Source organism: Arachis hypogaea, chromosome 16, assembly GCF_003086295.3.
Source record: "Arachis hypogaea cultivar Tifrunner chromosome 16, arahy.Tifrunner.gnm2.J5K5, whole genome shotgun sequence".
Taxonomy (NCBI): domain Eukaryota; kingdom Viridiplantae; phylum Streptophyta; class Magnoliopsida; order Fabales; family Fabaceae; genus Arachis; species Arachis hypogaea.
In genome coordinates, this window is record NC_092051.1 from 80,257,904 (window position 1) to 80,279,178 (window position 21,275).

The window sequence follows — 21,275 nt, forward strand, 5'->3', positions numbered from 1 at the left end:
TTATTTTATGTGCAGGTAACATGGCAGCAGCTAGGAGAGTTACTATCCAGGAGGCTGGAGCCTCTGATTTTACAATGCAACCATTTCAAGTGCATCACCCAGCGGTGGCTACAGACTTTGAAATAAAGACCGTACTGCTCAATTTGGTGCCCAAGTTTCATGGCTTACCAGCTCAAGAGCCTATCAAGCACCTGAGAGATTTTCAGGCAGCCTGTTCTACTGTCAGGCGTGATGGTGCAGATAAAACTTTAATTTTGCTGAAAGCTTTCCCGTTTTCTCTTAAGGGGAAGGCAAGAAAGTGGTACTACACCCAACCAGCAGCAATTGTATCCAACTGGGATACACTGAGAAGAGAATTCTTGGAAAAGTTCTTTCTAGCTGAAGATACTGATAAACTGAGGAAAGATATTTCCATGATTGTTCAGGATGATTCTGAAACTCTCTATGAGTACTGGGAGCGCTTCAATAATCATCTAGAAGCTTGCCCCTACCATATGATTGACAAGATAGTGTTACTCGGTTATGTCACACAGGGCATGAGGCCCCAAGATAAGACCACATTGGAAAGTGCTAGCAATGGGTCTATGAAAAAGTACAAGACCACTGATGAGGCATGGCAATTGATCAGTGACTTAGCTGAATCTACTAGGAATCACAGGCAGAAACAAGGCCGTGCAAAAGCCGTTGCAGAAGTATCCTCTAGCAGAGAGACTGTTGCTTTAACTCAGAGTATCTGTGAAATGACCAACTTGTTGAAGCAGATGCAATTGAATCAACAACAAGTTCAGCAAGCTCAACCTTCTCCAGCACAGCAAAACCAACAGTTAGTCCAACAAAGAGTTTGTGGAATCTGTGCTGATTATAGCCATTATAATGATGAATGTCCGCAGCTCCAACAGGAAGACAACACCGTGACAGCCACTCATAACTTCTATAACCGCCCCAACCAAGGTTACAATCAAGGTGGCAACTACAGCCATGGATGGCAGGACAATTCTAACCAGAATTGGAGGGACAACAACAACAGAGGAGGCAGAGATAATCAGGGATATCAGAGGTGGAATAATAACAACAATAGGCAGCAGAATCAGAATCAGCCTTACAGAGCACCTCACCTAAGGCAATCCCAAGGACCACAGAATAGCCAAAAGCAGACCTCTCAAATTACCTATCCTTCTTCATCTGCCAATGATGACTTACTACAATCTATTGATCGGAGACAGCAGACCATGGAGAATAACATTAATGCCACTCTAAATGGTCTGAACGCTACTTTACAAGCTCTTGTCTCACAGAATGGTTCAATGAATAACTCCAATAATCAACTTTTGAGCTCCAGTGGAATTCCCTCTCAACCATTACCTAATCCCAAGGGTGGTATTAATGCCATCACCCTAAGGTCCGGAACCACACTGCAGGAGAGGAACCAGGAGGAGCCAAGCTCACCAGAACACGCCTCAGCTGAAGAGGTAGTGGAAATAGAAGATGTTGAAGAGGAAGAGGACATACAGGACATGGCTGAAGAAGAAGAAGTGCAACCACAAGAGGAAGCATCAAAAGGCGCAGACACTGCAGAAGACACCACTCCTATTCCATTTCCATAACTTGCAAGGAAGCCCAGGAAGCAGCTGGAACCTGATCCAAAAATGGTAGAGATATTCAAAAAGGTTGAGGTAACTGTTCCTCTATTTGATGTTATTCAACAGGTACCTAAGTATGCAAAGTTTCTAAAAGATTTATGTATACATAAAGACAAAATTAATGAATTAGAAACTATTCCTTTAGGAAGTTCCATATCTGCTTTAATGGAAGGTTTACCTGAAAAGTGTAGTGACCCAGGTCCTTGTATAGTTAATTGTACTATTGGTGGTGTGATAATTTCTGACTGCATGTGTGATTTAGGAGCATGTGTGAGTATAATGCCTTTGTCTATATATGATGTTTTGAGGCTCCCTCCCTTAAAAAGGTCGGCAGTTCGTTTTGTGTTAGCAGATAAAAGCATTATTACAGTGGTTGGAGTTGCTGAAGATGTATTAGTGGGCATTAAGGGACTCACGTTTCCCACTGATTTTTATATCCTGGAAATGCCCCAAAATGACTCAGACAAGCCATCATCAATCCTATTCGGAAGACCATTCCTGAAGACCTCAAAGTTTAAATTAGATGCTTTTTCAGGAACATACTCTTTTGAAATAGATGGCCGAGTAGTGATCTTCAATCTGAATGAGTTATGAAGCATCCTCCGGAGGATCATTCTATCCTCCAGTGTGACATTATAGATGAAACCATGGCTGAAGTTCACCAGGAGGAATTTGAAGAGAATCACATAGGACAAGGCCCAAGTGTGGGGACATTCTCAGAGGACAATGACAGTGCCTTACCACTGTTACCAGCTCCAGACAAACCAGAGCCTGAGCATGATCAGAAGTTAGAATTAAAACCCCTTCCTCCATACCTCAAATATGCTTACCTTGAAGACGGGCAGAAGTTTCCGGTTATCATTGCAAGGGAACTCACTTCTCAACAGGAAGAGCAGCTACTTGGTGTGCTGAGGAGGCACAAGAAGGCAATCGGTTGGAGTTTGGCAGACATAGTAGGCATCAATCCTCAAGTCTGTGAGCATAGGATATTTTTAGAAGAGGGAGCAAGACCTGTCCATCAACCCCAGAGAAGACTGAACCCCACTATCCTAGAGGTTGTCAAAAAGGAAGTGACCAGACTACTAGAGGCAGATATCATCTATCCCATCTCAGACAGTTAATGGGTAAGTCCAGTACAAGTGGTGCCAAAGAAGTCTGGAGTCACTACAGTGAAGAATGAGCATGGAGAGCTCATAGCAACCAGAGTTCTGAATGCCTGAAGGGTCTGCATTGACTATAGACGCCTCAACCAAGCCACCCGTAAGGATCACTATCCTCTTCCATTCATTGATCAAATGCTGGATCACCTGTCAGGTAAATCACATCATTATTTTCTAAATGGTTACACAGGTTATTTCCAGATTCATATAGCTCATGAGGATTAGGAAAAGACCACTTTTACATGTCCTTTTGGGACTTATGCTTACAAGAGAATGCCCTTTGGCTTGTGCAATGCACCAGCTACTTTTCAGAGGTGCATGATGAGTCTTTTATCTAATCTTATTGAGGACTGTATGGAGGTTTTTATGGATGATTTTAGTGTTTATGGCGATTCCTTTAGCCTTTGCTTAGACGGATTATCTAGAGTATTAGATAGATGTGTCAGTACAAACCTGGTATTAAATTTTGAAAAATGTCACTTTATGGTTAAACAAGGGATTGTACTAGGACGTGTTGTGTCTAACACTGGCATTTCTGTAGATCCAGCAAAGGTGGATGTTATTTCTAGTTTACCTTACCCCTCTTCTGTGAGGGATGTCTGTTCTTTCCTTGGCCATGCAGGTTTTTACAGGAGGTTCATTAAGGACTTCAGTAAGGTAGCACTTCCCTTATCCAGGCTACTGTACAAAGATATTGAGTTCGAGTTCAGTGAAAATTGCAAACAAGCGTTTGATAAGCTGAAGACCGCACTGACTCAAGCTCCAATTGTGAGAGGACCAGACTGGAGCCAACCATTTGAAATAATGTGTGATGCTTCCAACCATGCCGTAGGAGCAGCACTGGCTCAGCGTGAAGGTAAGGATCCTTTTGTTATTGCTTATGCGTCTAAAACTTTAGATGCCGCTCAGTCGAATTACACTACTACTGAGAAAGAGCTTCTTGCTATTGTTTTTGCTATGGATAAATTCCGAGCCTATTTACTTGGTACTAAAGTAGTAGTGTATTCAGACCACGCAGCTCTAAAGTATTTATTAGCTAAAAAGGAGTCCAAACCAACGCTTATACATTGGATACTGCTATTACAATAATTTGATTTGGAAATTAAGGACAGGAGTGGTAACCAGAATTTAGTGGCAGACCACTTGAGTTGCCTTGAACATATTACAGATGACTCTACTCCTATAGCTGATAATTTCCCATTTGATAACCTGCAAGCAGTATCTGAGATAGTCCCTTGGTATGCACCTGTAGCTAATTATCTAGTTAGCCGCACTTTTCCTCCACACTTTTCTAAGCATCAAAGAGACAAGCTGAAAAGCGAGTCTAAATATTATATATGGGATGACCCATATTTATGAAGATGTGGCACTGACCAGGTAATTAGACGGTGTGTGCCTCAATCAGAAATCTAGTCCATCTTAGAGTCCTGTCACTCATCTGAGAGTGGAGGACATTTTGGCCCTCAAAGAACTGCTAGAAAAATCTTAGACTGTAGATTCTGGTGGCCTACTCTTTTTAAGGACGCTGCTGAATTTTGTAGATCTTGTTTTCCATGCCAGAAATTTGGTAATATATCCAGGATGGATGAGATGCCTCAACAGATTATGCTTTTCTGTCAAATTTTTGATGTTTTAGGCATTGACTTCATGGGTCCATTTCTAAATTCTAATGGTTATTTCTATATATTGTTAGCTGTGGATTACGTTTCCAAATGGGTGGAAGCAATTCCTACCCGCAATGATGATGCTAACACTGTTGTTTCCTTTGTGAGAAACCATATTATTTGTCGCTTTGGATCACCACGAGCAATCGTGAGTGATCAAGGAACCCATTTTTGTAACAGGAGACTAACGGGACTAATGAAGAAGCATGGGATAATTCATAAAGTTGCAACAGCCTACCATCCTCAGACTAATGGGCAAGCCGAGGTGTCAAATAGAGAGATAAAGCGTATCTTGCAGAAGATAGTCAAACCTCATAGAAGAGACTGAAGCACCAGGCTACAAGATGCACTCTAGGCATACAGAACAGCATACAAAACACCCATTGGGATGACTCCTTTCCGCTTAGTTTATGGAAAAGCTTGTCATCTCCCTGTTGAAGTTGAGCACAAAGCCTTCTGGGCAGTAAAGGAATGCAACATGGGAATTGAAAAAGCCGGAGCTGAAAGGAAGTTACAACTGCAGGAACTGGAGAGCCTTCGCCTAGAAGCTTATAAGAACTCAAGACTATACAAGGAGAAGATGAAGGCTGTACATGATCAGCACATCAAGAGGAAAGAGTTCCAACCTGGGGACTTAGTCCTCCTTTATAAATCTCAACTGAGGCTCATGCCAGGCAAGTTGAGATCAAGATGGGAAGGTCCATACAGAGTAGAGAAGGCCGAACCGTACGGAGTTTATCACCTAAGCCATCCTTCAAGCTCTGAACTTATCAAAGTTAATGGACATCGTTTAAAGCTGTACCATGGTGAGAAGCTGAAGAAAAACAAGGAGCTCGAGATCTTTCTCTTGGAAGATCCCCACATAGCCGAAGACTGAGCTAGTGGAGCATCCAACTTACGGACGTTAAAGCAAAGTGCTAGGTGGGAGACAACCCACCATGGTATGATCGTTCTATTCCCTATTTTTTTATTTTTTTATTCAATAACTCTTCTCTTCATTAGTACATCTCGTGTATCTACATTTCCATACTTTTATTTAAAAAAAAATTCACGCGACGCGACCGCCTTATTGACGCATCCGCGTCGTAGGTGTGGGAGAGAATAATAAATTGAATAGAGAGTCACGCGAAAGCGTGGCTGGAGGCGTGCCAATGGCACAAATCGTCCCACGCGACCGCGTCGCCAACGTTACCACGTCATATGGGAATAATGGCCTCCCACGCGACCGCGTGCCCCACGCGGCCGCGTAACCAGGATTTCGACGTCAAAGTGGTGCACACCCGAAAGTTGTGCTAGAGTGGTGCTGGACTGGCGCTGGACGCGCAGTCCCTCTCACGCGATCGCGTGCCCCACGTGTCTGTGTCGTATCCCAATAATTGCCCACTCACGCGATCGCATGCCCCATGCAATCGCGTCACCCAAAATTTGGCATTTAATGATTTTGAACAGAGAGCTGTGCGAGTGCGCGGCTGCCTTCGCGCCAATGGCATAAAACGGGTCACGCGACCGCGTGACCGACGCGACCGCGTCATTCAGTTTAAGCGCAAGTCGCACGATCGCGTGCTCCACGCGACCGCATCGCTTGCGCCGCACAGTTTTCCTAATTTGCCAATTATCATATCTTTTTCTCCCCAAATCCTATTTTCTCTTTTCCCTCCTTATTTCTTCTCCCTTCCTTCCTCCCTTCTTCCTTCTTTCTCACTTTTTACTCTCTCTCACCCTATTAACAAGGTTCTTCTTGTTCTCCTTCCCTCCTTACTTTTCTATTATTCTTCTTATTTTTATATGTTATCTTCTTTTCTTTTCTTTTTACTTTCATTACTCATATCTTCCTTTTCTTCCTTTCTTTTTCCTTTTTACTTGGTGTTATAAATTTATTTGAGTCATTGTTTTTCATTATATGCTTGTGGATTGTTGTAAATTTGTTTGACAATTATATATTGCTTTTTAAGGGATTACTTGCATGTTTAAATTCTTATTTTCAAGAGCTTCTTCTACATGCATGCTATGTGTTTGTGAAAAAGCCCATATGGCATTATGAACTTCTTTACATTTTTCTACTCTAATATTCAATGCTTTCTTTTCACAAATTCCCTTTACTATTTTATTCATTGAATTTAATTGTCAATATAAACGTGATGGTTAGTTACGAGTGATAACATATTTTAATTGGACACTGAATGCTTGATCTATGCTACTCATGCCTTTGCCTGCATGCCAATAAACCCCCTTGCATTTATTTGTCCCCATATGCACTTGCTATATTTCCATTGATGACTTTTTCCATGTGGTCATAACCATGAGTTAACGTCATTCTTCTTTATTGTGCATTGATTATCACTTACACCACCCTCTTCCTTGCTCTACCCCTGTAAATTTAATTTACTTTCTCTTTCCTTTTTCAGGATGGCCACCAAGAAAGGAAAGGAGAAAGTTGCCCCCAAACAACCAGCAAGAAGAGGTACAAAAAAAGCATTAGTAGCAGAACCCTCTTCAACTGCGGTAAAGCCCTCAACAAAGAAGATTAAGAGGATCATAAAGGTTGATGATAAAGAAAGAGCCTTCCCAGCAAAGGACACTACGCGATTCCCCAATTGCTACTGTGAGCAGATGTTCCCCATCCTGGCAGAAAGGAGTTACAACAACGAATACCTTCTTCTCCTCCCAAACCATATTGCTACATTTGTTGAGCCGCAGATTACACGAAGACAATGGGATTTCCTACAGAGACAGCCAAGGCAGGTCAATCTTTCTTGGGTAGTCGAGTTCTACTCCAACTTTCACCTACCAACCCTGCAGTCTGTCTATGTCCGTCAGAAGCAAGTCCCCATTACTGAAGAAGCCATTCAAAAAGCTCTAGGTCTTCCCCCTGTTCCAGAAGGATTGGACGCCTTTAAAGAAGCCGCACTCAAGCGCCAGATGTACCAATTTGACTGGGATGCCGTTCTTAGAGTTATCACACTACCTGGCAGCAGATGGATCTACGGATACCATCGTACCCGCCCTAAGGGAATTTCGGCTTCAGCACTTACCTTAGAGGCTCGCGTATGGGCACAGATTATGACCCATTACGTCTTTCCGAGCACTCACGAGTCCTCCTTCACTGCGGACATGGCCGTTCTACTATGGTGCATCCTTACAGACCAACCTCTGAATCTACCAAGACATATCTGGAATGCCATGGGACACGTACAAATCACTGGCGACTTACCTTTTCCAGCCCTGGTATCAGATCTTGTCTCAGCCGCCAGAGTCTCCTACAGAGCTGGGGACACCAAAGCCATGCTTCCCCGGGATGATCAGTATGTCCCTAACGGGAAGTACCTTAGACTTCCAGCAGCCACTATCAGCCAGCCTACTGAACCTGTTGAAGATATTCCTTCTTCAACACCACAAGCACCCACTACTGATCAACTGCTCCATCAGATACTTGAAAAGTTGGATCGGCATGAACAGAAAGCTAAGATGAGAGAGCGCCGTAACAAGCGCCGTGATGAGCGGATAATTTATACGCTTTTTGGCATTGTTTTTAGTATGTTTTTAGTAGGATCTAGTTACTTTTAGGGATGTTTTCATTAGTTTTTATGTTAAATTCACATTTCTGGACTTTACTATGAGTTTGTGTGTTTTTCTGTGATTTCAGGTATTTTCTGGCTGAAATTGAGGGACTTGAGCAGAAATCAGATTCAGAGGTTGAAGAAGGACTGCTGATGCTGTTGGATTCTGACCTCCCTGCACTCAAAGTGGATTTTCTGGAGCTACAGAACTCGAAATGGCACGTTTCCAATTGCGTTGGAAAGTAGCCATCCAGGGCTTTCCAGAAATATATAATAGTTCATACTTTGGCCAAGAATAGATGACGTAAACTGGCGTTCAACGCCAGCCTTCTGCCCAAATCTGGCGTCCAGCGCCAGAAAAGGATCCAAAACCAGAGTTGAACGCCCAAACTGGCACAGAAACTGGCGTTCAACTCCACAAATAGCCTCTGCACGTGCTACACTTAAGCTCAGCCCAAACACACACCAAGTGGGCCCAGGAAGTGGATTTATGCATCAATTACTCACTCATGTAAACCCTAGTGACTAGTTTATTATAAATAGGACCTCTTACTATTGTATTAGACGTCTTTTTGACCATCTTTGGATTACCTTATGATCCTTTGATCATGTTTTAGGGGGCTGGCCATCTCGGCCATGCCTGGACTTTCACTTATGTATTTTTAACGGTAGAGTTTCTACACTCCATAGATTAATGTTTGGAGCTCTGCTGTTCCTCAAAGATTAATGCAAAGTACTACTGTTTTCTATTCAATTCTTCTTATTTTGCTTCTAAGATATCCATTCGCACCCAAGAACGTGATGAAGGTGATGATTATGTGTGACGCTCATCATCCTTCTCCCTTATGAACGCGTGCCTGACAAACACTTCCGTTCTACATGAATTAAGCTAGAATGAATATCTCTTAGATCTCCTAACCAGAATCTTCGTGGCGTAAGCTAGAATGATGGCGGCATTCAAGAGAATCCGGAAGGTCTAAACCTTGTCTGTGGTATTCCGAGTAGGATTCAATGATTGAATGACTGTGATGAGCTCCTAACTCGCGATTGCAGGGCGTTAGTGACAGACGCAAAAGGATAGTAAATCCTATTCCAGCATGATCGAGAACCGACAGATGAATAGCCGTGCCGTGACAGGGTGCGTGAGCATATTATTCACTGAGAGGATAAGATGAAGCCATTGACAAGGGTGATGCCTCCAGACGATTAGCCGTGCCGTGACAGGGCATTGGATCATTTTCCCGAGAGATGACCGAAAGTAGCCATTGACAGTGGTGATGTATCACATAAAGCCAGCCATGGAAAGGAGTAAGACTGATTGGATGAAGATAGCAGGAAAGCAGAGGTTCAGAGGAACGAAAAGCATCTCCATTCGCTTATCTGAAATTACTACCAATGAATTACATAAGTATCTCTATCCCTATTTTATTATATAATATTCGAAAACACCATTATCACTTTATATCTGCCTGACTGATATTTACAAGGTGACCATAGCTTGCTTCATACCAACAATCTCTGTGGGATTCGACCCTTACTCACGTAAGGTATTACTTGGACGACCCAGTGCACTTGCTGGTTAGTTGTATCGAAGTTGTGACAATCATGAATTAAGATCAGAGCACCAAGCTTTGGAGCCATTACCAGGATTTGTTCGAGCCTGGAGATCACAATTTCATGCACCAAGTTTTTGGCGCCGTTGCCGGGGATTGTTTGAGTTTGGACAACTGACGGCTCATCTTGTTGCTCAGATTAGGTAATTTTCTTTTTATTTTATTTTCTTTTCAAAAATTTTTCAAAAATATTTCTAAAATTTTCTCATCTGTTTTCGAAAAAAAATAAAAATGTTTTCAAAAATTTTATTCAAGATTTTTAAGAATGAATTCTAGTGTTTCATGAAGCATGTTGAAGCCTGGCTGGCTGTAAAGCCATGTCTAAATTCTTTTGGACTGAGGCTTCAACTAATAACTTCAATGCATGTAATTCCATATATCACAGCTTGGCTGGCCATTGGCCATGTCTAGTGTTTTGGACTGGAGCTTTCATTGAAAGCTTGGCTGGCTAGTGAGCCATGTCTAATTCCTGGACTAAAGCTTTAGACTAACATGGCAAGATTCCTGGAATTCATATTAAAAATTTTGGAATCCTTATTTTTTCTTTTAAATTTTCGAAAAATATAAATAAAAATCCAAAAAAATTAGAAAATCATAAAAATCAAAAATATTTTCTGTTTCTTGTTTGAGTCTTGAGTCACATTATAAGTTTGGTGTCACTTGCATATGCATCTTGCATTTTTTGAAAATATCATGCATTCATAGTGTTCTTCATGATCTTCAAGTTGTTCTTGGTAAGTCTTCTTGTTTGATCTTGATGATTTTTTGTTTTGTGTCTTTTCATGTTTATCATATGCATTCTTGAATTCTTAGTGTCTAAGCATTAAAGAATTCTAAGTTTGGTGTCTTGCATGTTTTCTTTGCATTAAAAATTTTTCAAAAATATGTTCTTGGTGTTCATCATGACATTCAAAGTGTTCTTGGTGTTCATCTTGACATTCATAGCATTCTTGCATGCATTCATTGTTTTGATCTAAAAATTTCATGCATTGCATAATTTTCATGTTTTTCATAAAAATTTCAAAAATAAAAAAAATATCTTTCCTTTTTTCTCTCATCAAATTCGAAAATTTGGATTGACTTATTCAAAAATTTTTAAAATCAAATTGTTTCTCATGAGTCAAATCAAATTTTCAATTTGAAAATCTTATCTTTTTCAAAATCTTTTTCAAAAATCAAATCTTTTTCAAAATTCTTAGCTATTTTCGAAAATTCCAAAAATATTTTTCAAAAATCTTTTTCTTATTTTTATACCAAATTTTCGAAAATAACATAGTCAATTAATGTTTTGATTCAAAAATTTGAAGTTTGTTACTTGCTTGTTAAGAAAGATTCAAACTTTAAGTTCTAGAATCATATCTTGTGATTTCTTGTGAATCAAGTCATTAATTGAGATTTTAAAAATCAAATCTTTTTCAAAAACTAATTTCTATCATATCTTTTCAAAAATATCTTCTTATCTTATCTTTTTCAAAAATATCTTTTCAAAATATCTTTCCTAACCTCCTAACTTCCTATCTTTTCAAAATTTGTTTCAACTAACTAACTAACTTTTTGTTTGTTTCTTAACTTTTTCAAAACCACCTAACTAATTCTCTCTTTCTAAATTTTCGAAAATATCTCCCCCTTTTTAAAAAATTTCTTTTTAATTAACTAATTATTTTTATTTTTATTTTTGATTTCAAAAATTTTCGAAAAAAATACTAAACATTTTTCAAAAACTATTTTCAAAAATCACTAACTCTTTTTTAAAATAATTTTCGAAAATTTCCTCCTTCTCTCTCATCTTATTCTATTTATTTATTCATCTCCTAACATCTCATCTCACCTCTCTTCCATCCTCACAGATGTGTTTCTTCCATTATATTACATTCTTTGTCTCCCTCTTTTCTTCCACTCACAAAGGGATCCCTATACTATGGTATAAAGGATCTCTATTATTATTATTATTTTTCTGTGCCTTCTTCTTTGTCATATGAGCAGGAGCAAGGATAAGAACATTCTTGTGGAAGCAGATCCAGAACCTGAAAGGACTCTGAAGAAAAAATTAAGAGAAGCTAAAATACAACAATCCAGAGATAACCTTTCAGAAATTTTCGAACAGGCAGAGGAGATGGCAGCCGAAAATAATAATAATGTAAGGAAGATGCTTGGTGACTTTACTGCATCTAATTCCAATTTACATGGAAGAAGCATCTCCATTCCTGCCATTGGAGCAAACAACTTTGAGCTGAAACCTCAATTAGTTTCTCTGATGCAGCAGAACTGCAAGTTTCATGGACTTTCATCTGAAGATCCTTTTCAGTTCTTAACTGAATTCTTGCAGATATGTGATACTGTAAAGACTAATGGAGTAGATCCTAGTCTACAGGCTCATGCTTTTCCCTTTTGCGGTAAGAGACAGAGCTAGATTATGGTTGGATTCTCAACCCAAAGACAGCCTGAACTCTTGGGATAAGCTGGTCACGGCTTTCTTTGCCAAGTACTTTCCTCCTCAAAAGCTGAGCAAGCTTAGAGCTGATGTTCAAACCATCAGGCAGAAAGAAGGTGAATCCCTCTATGAAGCTTGGGAAAGATACAAACAGTTGACCAAAAAGTGTCCTTCTGACATGCTTTCAGAATGGACCATCCTGGATATATTCTATGATGGTCTGTCTGAGTTATCTAAGATGTCACTGGACACTTCTGCAGGTGGATCCATTCACCTAAAGAAAACGCCTGCAGAAGCTCAAGAACTCATTGACATGGTTGCTAATAACTAGTTCATGTACACTTCTGAAAGGAATCCTGTGAATAATGGGACGCCTATGAAGAAGGGAGTTCTTGAAGTTGATACTCTGAATGCCATATTGGCTCAGAATAAAATATTGACTCAGCAAGTCAATATGATTTCTCAGAGTCTGCATGGAATGCAAGCTGCATCCAATAGTACTCAAGAGGCATCTTCTGAAGAAGAAGCCTATGATCCTGAGAACCCTGCAATAGCAGAGGTGAATTACTTAGGTGAACCTTATGGAAACACCTATAACTCAACATGGAGAAATCATCCAAATTTCTCATGGAAGGATCAAAAGCCTCAACAAGGCTTTAATAATGGTGGAAGAAACAGGTTTAGCAATAGCAAGCCTTTTCCATCATCAACTCAGCAACAGACAGAGAACTCTGAACAAAATACTTCTAATTTAGCAAATCTAGTCTCTGATCTATCTAAGGCCACTGTAAGTTTCATGAATGAAACAAGGTCTTCCATTAGAAATCTGGAAGCACAAGTGGGCCAGCTGAGTAAAAGGATCACTGAAATCCCTCCTAGTACTCTCCCAAGCAATACAGAAGAGAACCCAAAAGGAGAGTGCAAGGCCATTGACATAAGCGCCATGGCCGAACCTGTGAGGAGAGGAAAGGACGTGAATCCCAAGGAGGAAGACCTCTTGGGATGTCCAGTGATCAATAAGGAGCTTCCCTCTGGGGAACCAAAGGACTCTGAGGCTCATCTAGAGACCATAGAGCTTCCATTGAACCTCCTTATGCCCTTCATGAGCTCTGATGAATATTTCTCTTCAGAAGAGAACGAGGATGTTACTGAAGAGCAACTTGCCAAATTTCTTGGTGTAATCATGAAGCTGAATGCCAAATTATTTGGCATTGATACTTGGGAAGTTGAACCTCCCTTGTTCATCAATGAACTAAGTGATCTGGATCAACTGACATTACCTCAGAAGAGACAGGATCCTGGAAAGTTCATAATACCTTGTACCATAGGCACCATGATCTTTAAGGCTCTGTGTGACCTTGGTTCAGGAATAAACCTCATGCCCCTCTCTGTAATAGAGAAACTGGGAATCTATGGGGTGCAAGCTGCTAAAATCTCACTAGAGATGGCAGACAGCTCAAGAAAACAGGCTTATGGACAAGTAGAAGATGTATTAGTAAAGGTTGAGGGCCTTTACATACCTACTGATTTCATAGTCCTGGATACTGGAAAGGAAGAGGATGAATCCATCATCCTAGGAAGACCTTTCCTGGCCACAGCAAGAACTGTGATTGATGTTGACAGAGGTGAAATAGTCCTTCAATGGAATGAGAACTCCCTTGTATTCAAAACTCAAGGATCTCCCTCTGCAACCATGGAGAGGAAGCTTGAAAAGCTTCTCTCAAAGCAGAGTCAACCAGAGCCCCCACAGTCAAACTCTAAGTTTGGTGTTGGGAGGCCACAACCAAACTCTAAGTTTGGTGTTGAACTCCCATATCCAAACTCTAAGTTTGGTGTTGGAGAGTCTCAACAAAGCTCTGCACATCTGTGAGGCTCCATGAGAGCCCACTGTCAAGCTATTGACATTAAAGAAGCGCTTGTTGGGAGGCAACCCAATGTTTATCTAATTCTTATTTTTATTATTTTTCATGTTTTTTTTAGGTTCATGATCATGTGGAGTCACAAAATAAATATAAAAATTGAAAACGGAATCAAAAATAGCAGAAGAAAAATCACACCCTGGAGGAGCATCTGTCTGGCGTTCAAACGCCAGAACAGAGCATAGTTCTGGCGCTGAACGCCCAGAATGGGAGCATCCTGGTGCTAAACGCCCAGAACAAGCATGGTTCTGGCGTTCAACGCCAGAAATGGCAGCAAAGGGCGTTGAACGCCCAAAATGGGCACCAACCTGGCGCTGAACGCCCAGAGTTGTGTGCAAGGGCATTTTACATGCCTAAATTGGTGCAGGGATGTAAATGCCTTGACACCTCAGGATCTGTGGACCCCACAGGATCATCTCAGGATCTGTAGACCCCACAGGATCCCCACCTACCTCCACTCACTTCTTCTCACCACTCTCTTTCACACAACCCCATAAACACTCTTCCCTAAAAACCCCTCACCAATCACCTCCATCCCTCTTTCCCACTAAACCTTCACCACTCACATCCACCCACTCTTCCCAATAAACCTACCTCATAAACTCCACCTACCTTCAAAATTCAAAACCAATTTCCCACCCAAACCCACCCATATGGCCGAACCTTTACCCCCCCTCCCTTCCCTATATAAAGACCTCCATTCTTCATCAAATTCACACAACACACCCCTCTACACTCTCCTTGGCCGAAACCACATCTCCCTCTCCCTCTCCATATTTCTTCTTCTTCTTCTTCTTCTATTCTTTTGTTTATTGCTCGAGGGCGAGCAATATTCTAAGTTTGGTGTGGTAAAAGTATAGTTTTTTTGTTTTTCCATTACCATTGATGGCATCTAAGATCGGAGAATCCTCTAGAAGAGGGAAAGGGAAGTCAAAAGCTTCCACATCCGAGTCATGGGAGATGGAAAGGTTCATCTCCAAAGCCCATCAAGACCACTTCTATGATGTTGTGGCCAAGAAGAAGGTGATCCCTGAGGTCCCTTTTAAACTCAAAAGAAATGAGTATCCGGAGATCCGACATGAAATTCAAAGAAGAGGTTGGGAAGTTCTAACAAATCCCATCCAACAAGTCGGCATCCTAATGGTTCAAGAATTCTATGCCAATGCATGGATCACCAAGAACCATGATCAAAGTAAGAACCCGGATCCAAAGAACTATGTTACAATGGTTCGGGGGAAATACTTAGATTTTAGTCCGGAAAATGTGAGGTTGGCGTTCAACTTACCATACATGGAAGAGAACGCACGCCCCTACACAAGGAGAGTCAACTTTGATCAAAGGTTGGACCAAGTCCTTATGGACATATGTGTAGAAGGAGCTCAATGGAAGATTGACTCCAAAGGCAAGCCGGTTCAACTAAGAAGATTGGACCTCAAGCCTATAGCTAGAGGATGGTTGGAGTTTATTCAATGCTCAATCATTCCCACTAGCAACCGGTCTGAAGTTACTATAGACCGGGCCATCATGATCCATAGCATCATGATTGGAGAAGAGGTGGAAGTTCATGAGATTATACCTCAAGAACTCTACAAGGTGGCTGACAAGTCCTCCACCATGGCAAGGTTAGCCTTTCCTCACCTCATTTGCCACCTATGCAATTCAGCTGGAATTGACATAGAGGGAGATATCCTCATTAAAGAGGACAAGCCCATCACTAAGAAAAAGATGGAGCAAGCAAGAGAGCCCAATCATGGAGCTCAAGAGGCGCAAGAAGCTCATTTCCATGAGATCCCGGAGATGCCTCAAATGCACTTTCCTCCACAAAATTATTGGGAGCAAATCAACACCTCCCTAGGAGAATTGAGTTCCAATATGGGACAACTAAGGGTGGAACATCAAGAGCACTCCATCATGCTTCATGAAATAAGAGAAGATCAAAAAGCAATGAGGGAAGAGCAACAAAGACAAGGAAGAGACATAGAAGAGCTCAAGGACATCATTGGTTCCTCAAGAAGGAAACGCCACCATCACTAAGGTGGATTCATTCCTTGTTCTTGCTTTCTCTGTTTTTCGTTTTCTATGTTATGTGCCTATCTATGTTTGTGTCTTCACTACATGATCATTAGTAGTTAGTAACTTTGTCTTAAAGATATGAATGTCCTATGAATCCATCACCTCTCTTAAATGAAAAATGTTTTAATTCAAAAGAACAAGAAGTACATGAGTTTCGAATTTATCCTTGAACTTAGCTTAATTATATTAATGTGGTGACAATGCTTCTTGTTTTCTGAATGTATGCTTGAACAGTGCATATGTCTTTTGAAGTTGTTGTTTAAGAATGTTAAATATGTTGGCTCTTGAAAGAATGATGACTAGGAGACATGTTATTTGATAATCTGAAAAATCATAAAAATGATTCTTGAAGCAAGAAAAAGCAGCAAAGAACAAAGCTTGCAGAAAAAAAGAAAAAAAAAAAAGGGGGCGAAAAAAAATAGAAAAAAAATATATAGAAAGAAAAAGAAAAAGCAAGCAGAAAAAGCCAATAACCCTTAAAACCAAAAGGCAAGGGCAAATAAAAAGGATCCCAAGGCTTTGAGCATCAGTGGATAGGAGGGCCTAAAGGAATAAAATCCTGGTCTAAGCGGCTAAACCAAGCTGTCCCTAACCATGTGCTTGTGGCGTGTAGGTGTCAAGTGAAAACTTGAGACTGAGCGGTTAAAGTCAAGGTCCAAAGCAAAAAAAGAGTGTGCTTAAGAACCCTGGACACCTCTAATTGGGGACTTTAGCAAAGCTGAGTCACAATCTGAAAAGGTTCACCCAATTATGTGTCTGTGGCATTTATGTATCCGGTGGTAACACTGGAAAACAAAGTGCTTAGGGCCACGGCCAAGACTCATAAAGAAGCTGTGTTCAAGAATCATCATACTGAACTAGGAGAATCAATAACACTATCTGAATTCTGAGTTCCTATAGATGTCAATCATTCTGAACCTCAATGGATAAAGTGAGATGCCAAAACAATTCAAGAGGCAAAAAGCTATAAGTCCTGCTCATATGATTGAAGCTCTATTTCATTGATAGTTTGGAATTTATAGTATATTCTCTTCTTTTTATCCTACCTGATTTTTAGTTGCTTGGGGACAAGCAACAATTTAAGTTTGGTGTTGTGATGAGCGGATAATTTATACGCTTTTTGGCATTGTTTTTAGTATGTTTTTAGTAGGATCTAGTTACTTTTAGGGATGTTTTCATTAGTTTTTATGTTAAATTCACATTTCTGGACTTTACTATGAGTTTGTGTGTTTTTCTATGATTTCAGGTATTTTCTGGCTGAAATTGAGGGACTTGAGCAGAAATCAGATTCAGAGGTTGAAGAAGGACTGCTGATGCTGTTGGATTCTGACCTCCCTGCACTCAAAGTGGATTTTCTGGAGCTACAGAACTCGAAATGGCGCGCTTCCAATTGCGTTGGAAAGTAGACATCCAGGGCTTTCCAGAAATATATAATAGTCCATACTTTGGCCAAGAATAGACGACGTAAACTGGCGTTCAACGCCAGCCTTCTGCCCAAATCTGGCGTCCAGCGCCAGAAAAGGATCCAAAACCAGAGTTGAACGCCCAAACTGGCACAGAAACTGGCGTTCAACTCCACAAATATCCTCTGCACGTGCTACACTTAAGCTCAGCCCAAACACACACCAAGTGGGCCCAGGAAGTGGATTTATGCATCAATTACTCACTCATGTAAACCCTAGTGACTAGTTTATTATAAATAGGACCTCTTACAATTGTATTAGATGTCTTTTTGACCATCTTTGGATTACCTTATGATCCTTTGATCACGTTTTAGGGGGCTGGCCATCTCGGCCATGCCTGGACCTTCACTTATGTATTTTTAACGGTAGAGTTTCTACACTCCATAGATTAAGGTGTGGAGCTCTGCTGTTCCTCAAAGATTAATGCAAAGTACTACTGTTTTCTATTCAATTCTTCTTATTTCGCTTCTAAGATATCCATTCGCACCCAAGAACGTGATGAAGGTGATGATTATGTGTGACGCTCATCATCCTTCTCCCTTATGAACGCGTGCCTGACAAACACTTCCGTTCTACATGAATTAAGCTAGAATGAATATCTCTTAGATCTCCTAACCAGAATCTTCGTGGCGTAAGCTAGAATGATGGCGGCATTCAAGAGAATCCGGAAGGTCTAAACCTTGTCTGTGGTATTCCGAGTAGGATTCAATGATTGAATGACTGTGACGAGCTCCTAACTCGCGATTGCAGGGCGTTAGTGACAGACGCAAAAGGATAGTAAATCCTATTCCAGCATGATCGAGAACCGACAGATGAATAGCCGTGCCGTGACAGGGTGCATGAGCATATTATTCACTGAGAGGATAAGATGAAGCCATTGACAAGGGTGATGCCTCCAGACGATTAGCCGTGCCGTGACAGGGCATTGGATCATTTTCCCGAGAGATGACCGAAAGTAGCCATTGATAGTGGTGATGTATCACATAAAGCCAGCCATGGAAAGGAGTAAGACTGATTGGATGAAGATAGCAGGAAAGCAGAGGTTCAGAGGAACGAAAAGCATCTCCATTCGCTTATCTGAAATTCCTACCAATGAATTACATAAGTATCTCTATCCCTATTTTATTATATAATATTCGAAAACACCATTATCACTTTATATCTGCCTGACTGAGATTTACAAGGTGACCATAGCTTGGTTCATACCAACAATCTCCGTGGGATTCGACCCTTACTCACGTAAGGTATTACTTGGACGACCCAGTGCACTTGCTGGTTAGTTGTATCGAAGTTGTGATAATCATGAATTAAGATCAGAGCACCAAGCTTTGGAGCCATTACCAGGATTTGTTCGAGCCTGGAGATCACAATTTCGTGCACCACGCCGATTCACATACCTCAAGGAGCTGATCATGGGATAATTCAAGGATTCAGATACCCCGGACTCCACTTCCTTTACCAGCACAGGGAGCCACGATGGCCCCGACGATAGAGATACTGCTACCAACCCACCTTTGTTCTTGACAGATGGCACCGAGGATGATGCAAAGCCTTAAGTGTGGGGAGGTCGGTCAGTACCTGACTTTCGGAGGTAATTTCTCTTCCCTAGCACCAATAAATTAGGATATTTAGTTAGATTTTTCTTTTGTAGAATAGGATAAATTGCATAGTAATAGATTAGTTGCATGCATGTTCTGCTTGATTGAAAAGACAATAAGTTTCTTCTAAGACCCTATCTTTGGAATAAAATTTCACTAATTTTAATTAAAACTTTTATGTTAAATTTGCTTGAAGTTGTATTTGGAACATGATTTTTGAGCTAAAGAACACACAACCTGTGAGATTTGAGCCTTTATGAATGGTTACATTATTTAACCATAATTATTTTATTCTTGTGTGTTTACTTCTCTATGATTGTAATCTATATTTTGTTTCATCCTATATGTCCAATGTTTATTATATTTATATGTTTGCATATGATTGAGGTCATTATTTGTTTAGCTTACTTATCCAAATTAAGCCTACCCTTTCAATTACCTTTGTTAGCCACTTTGAGCCTTTAAATCCCATTTGTTCTATATTTTACCACATTACTAGCCTTAAGCGAAAAAACAATTATATATCCCAGATTGAATCTTTGGTTAGCTTAAGATAGAATTGTGTGTATTATTTAAGTATGGGAAATTGTGGAAGCAAAAGATAATAAGGGAATGTGTCATGATAATATACTAGGAATTTGGATACCTACTCATGAGAAACTGTAAGAATTAAAAATCTATGTGCATTGATAAGCTATGTTTATGTTTATGTTTATGTTGAAAAAAAATTCAAAAAAATAAATAAGGGGACAAAATTACCCCAATGTTAAATTAAGAATTCAAATGTCAATGCATGTATGATAAAACTAAAATAAAAGGTTGAAACATGAGTATGGAATGTGAAAGGAAATTTCTGGGTAGCTAGGTATGAATTTTAAAAGTTATATAGAATATATATAGGTTATGTTAAAGCTTGGGTTAATTAAAGATTCAATTTATAAGCTTACTTAGCCATATATATATCCTTACCCTCACCTTGGCCCCATTACAACCTTGAAAAGACATCATGATGTTTGCATTGGTGTATTAAATGTTGTTGATTGGTTAGGAGAAGAACAAAAACTAGAAAGCATGATTAGAGAAGGATAGAGTAATTACCCTATACAGTAAAGTGACTGGAGTGTACATACACGTCAGTGAAGGTTCAATGCTTGAAATATTATGTTCCCTGCTTTCATGAGCTATCTTCTTGCATTTTTATCTGCTCTTGCTTTATAAGAATTGGGTTAGTGGAATTTGATTTGTAATTGTTTTGAAGAGCTTATTTACTTTAGATCAAGTGGACAAGAATCATATAGTTGCATTCGCATATATAGGCTGCATTGCATTGCATGGGTTTTACGTTCTTACTCATTCATTTTATCTCCTTCAACTAAGCATGAGGACATGCTAATGTTTAAGTGTGGGGAGGTTGATAAACCACTATTTTATGGTTTATATTGTGTTTAATTATGTGGTTTTATGATGATCGTTACCCACTTATTCATTAAATAAGCATGCATTTATAATTCCTTCCTAAAGTTATTGCATGATTGAAAACTTGCTTCCTAGAGACTTTTAATTATGTATTTTATTTCTCCTTTCTTCCATTCGATGCCGTGATCCGTGTGTTAAGTGTTTCAGGCTTTATAGGGCATGAATGAGTTAGAGATTGGAAAGGAAGCTTGCAAAAAATGGAAAGAACACAAGAAATTGAGGAGATGACTAGCAAGAAGCGACGCAGCCGCATAGATGACGCGACCGCGTGGAAGAGAGGAAATCGCAATGACGCGGCCGCATGGATGACGCGACCGCGCGAATTGGAAATTGCACAAGTGATGCGGAGGCGTGGACGACGCGCCCGCATGCAAAGCGAAACGCCGAATGACGCGTCCGCATGAATGACGCGTCCGCGTGACATGCGCGATTTGCATAATCTGCAGAATCGCTGGGGGCGATTTTGGGCCTTATTTTGACCCAGTTTTTGGCCCAGAAAAGCAGACTAGAGCCAGAGAACATGCAAAAACCAACAACAATATTCATTCCGCATAGTTTTAGTTTTTAGATCTAGTTTTCCTCTCCTCTAGGTTTTCTCTCTACACATTCATAGTTTTTAGGATTTGTTATTTTCATTGTTTTTGCATTGGGATATTGAGAAGAGTTATTGCCTCATCAAGA

General features: G+C 40.3%; 1 non-coding gene across 1 annotated transcript; it reads right to left on the minus strand.

The window, feature by feature from the left end:
* Positions 1-392: 392 nt before the first annotated feature.
* Positions 393-500, minus strand: LOC112761450 (small nucleolar RNA R71). Its single transcript, XR_003181844.1, has one exon. It is a non-coding gene; the product is annotated as a small nucleolar RNA R71 (small nucleolar RNA).
* Between the last annotated feature and the right edge of the window lie 20,775 nt (positions 501-21,275).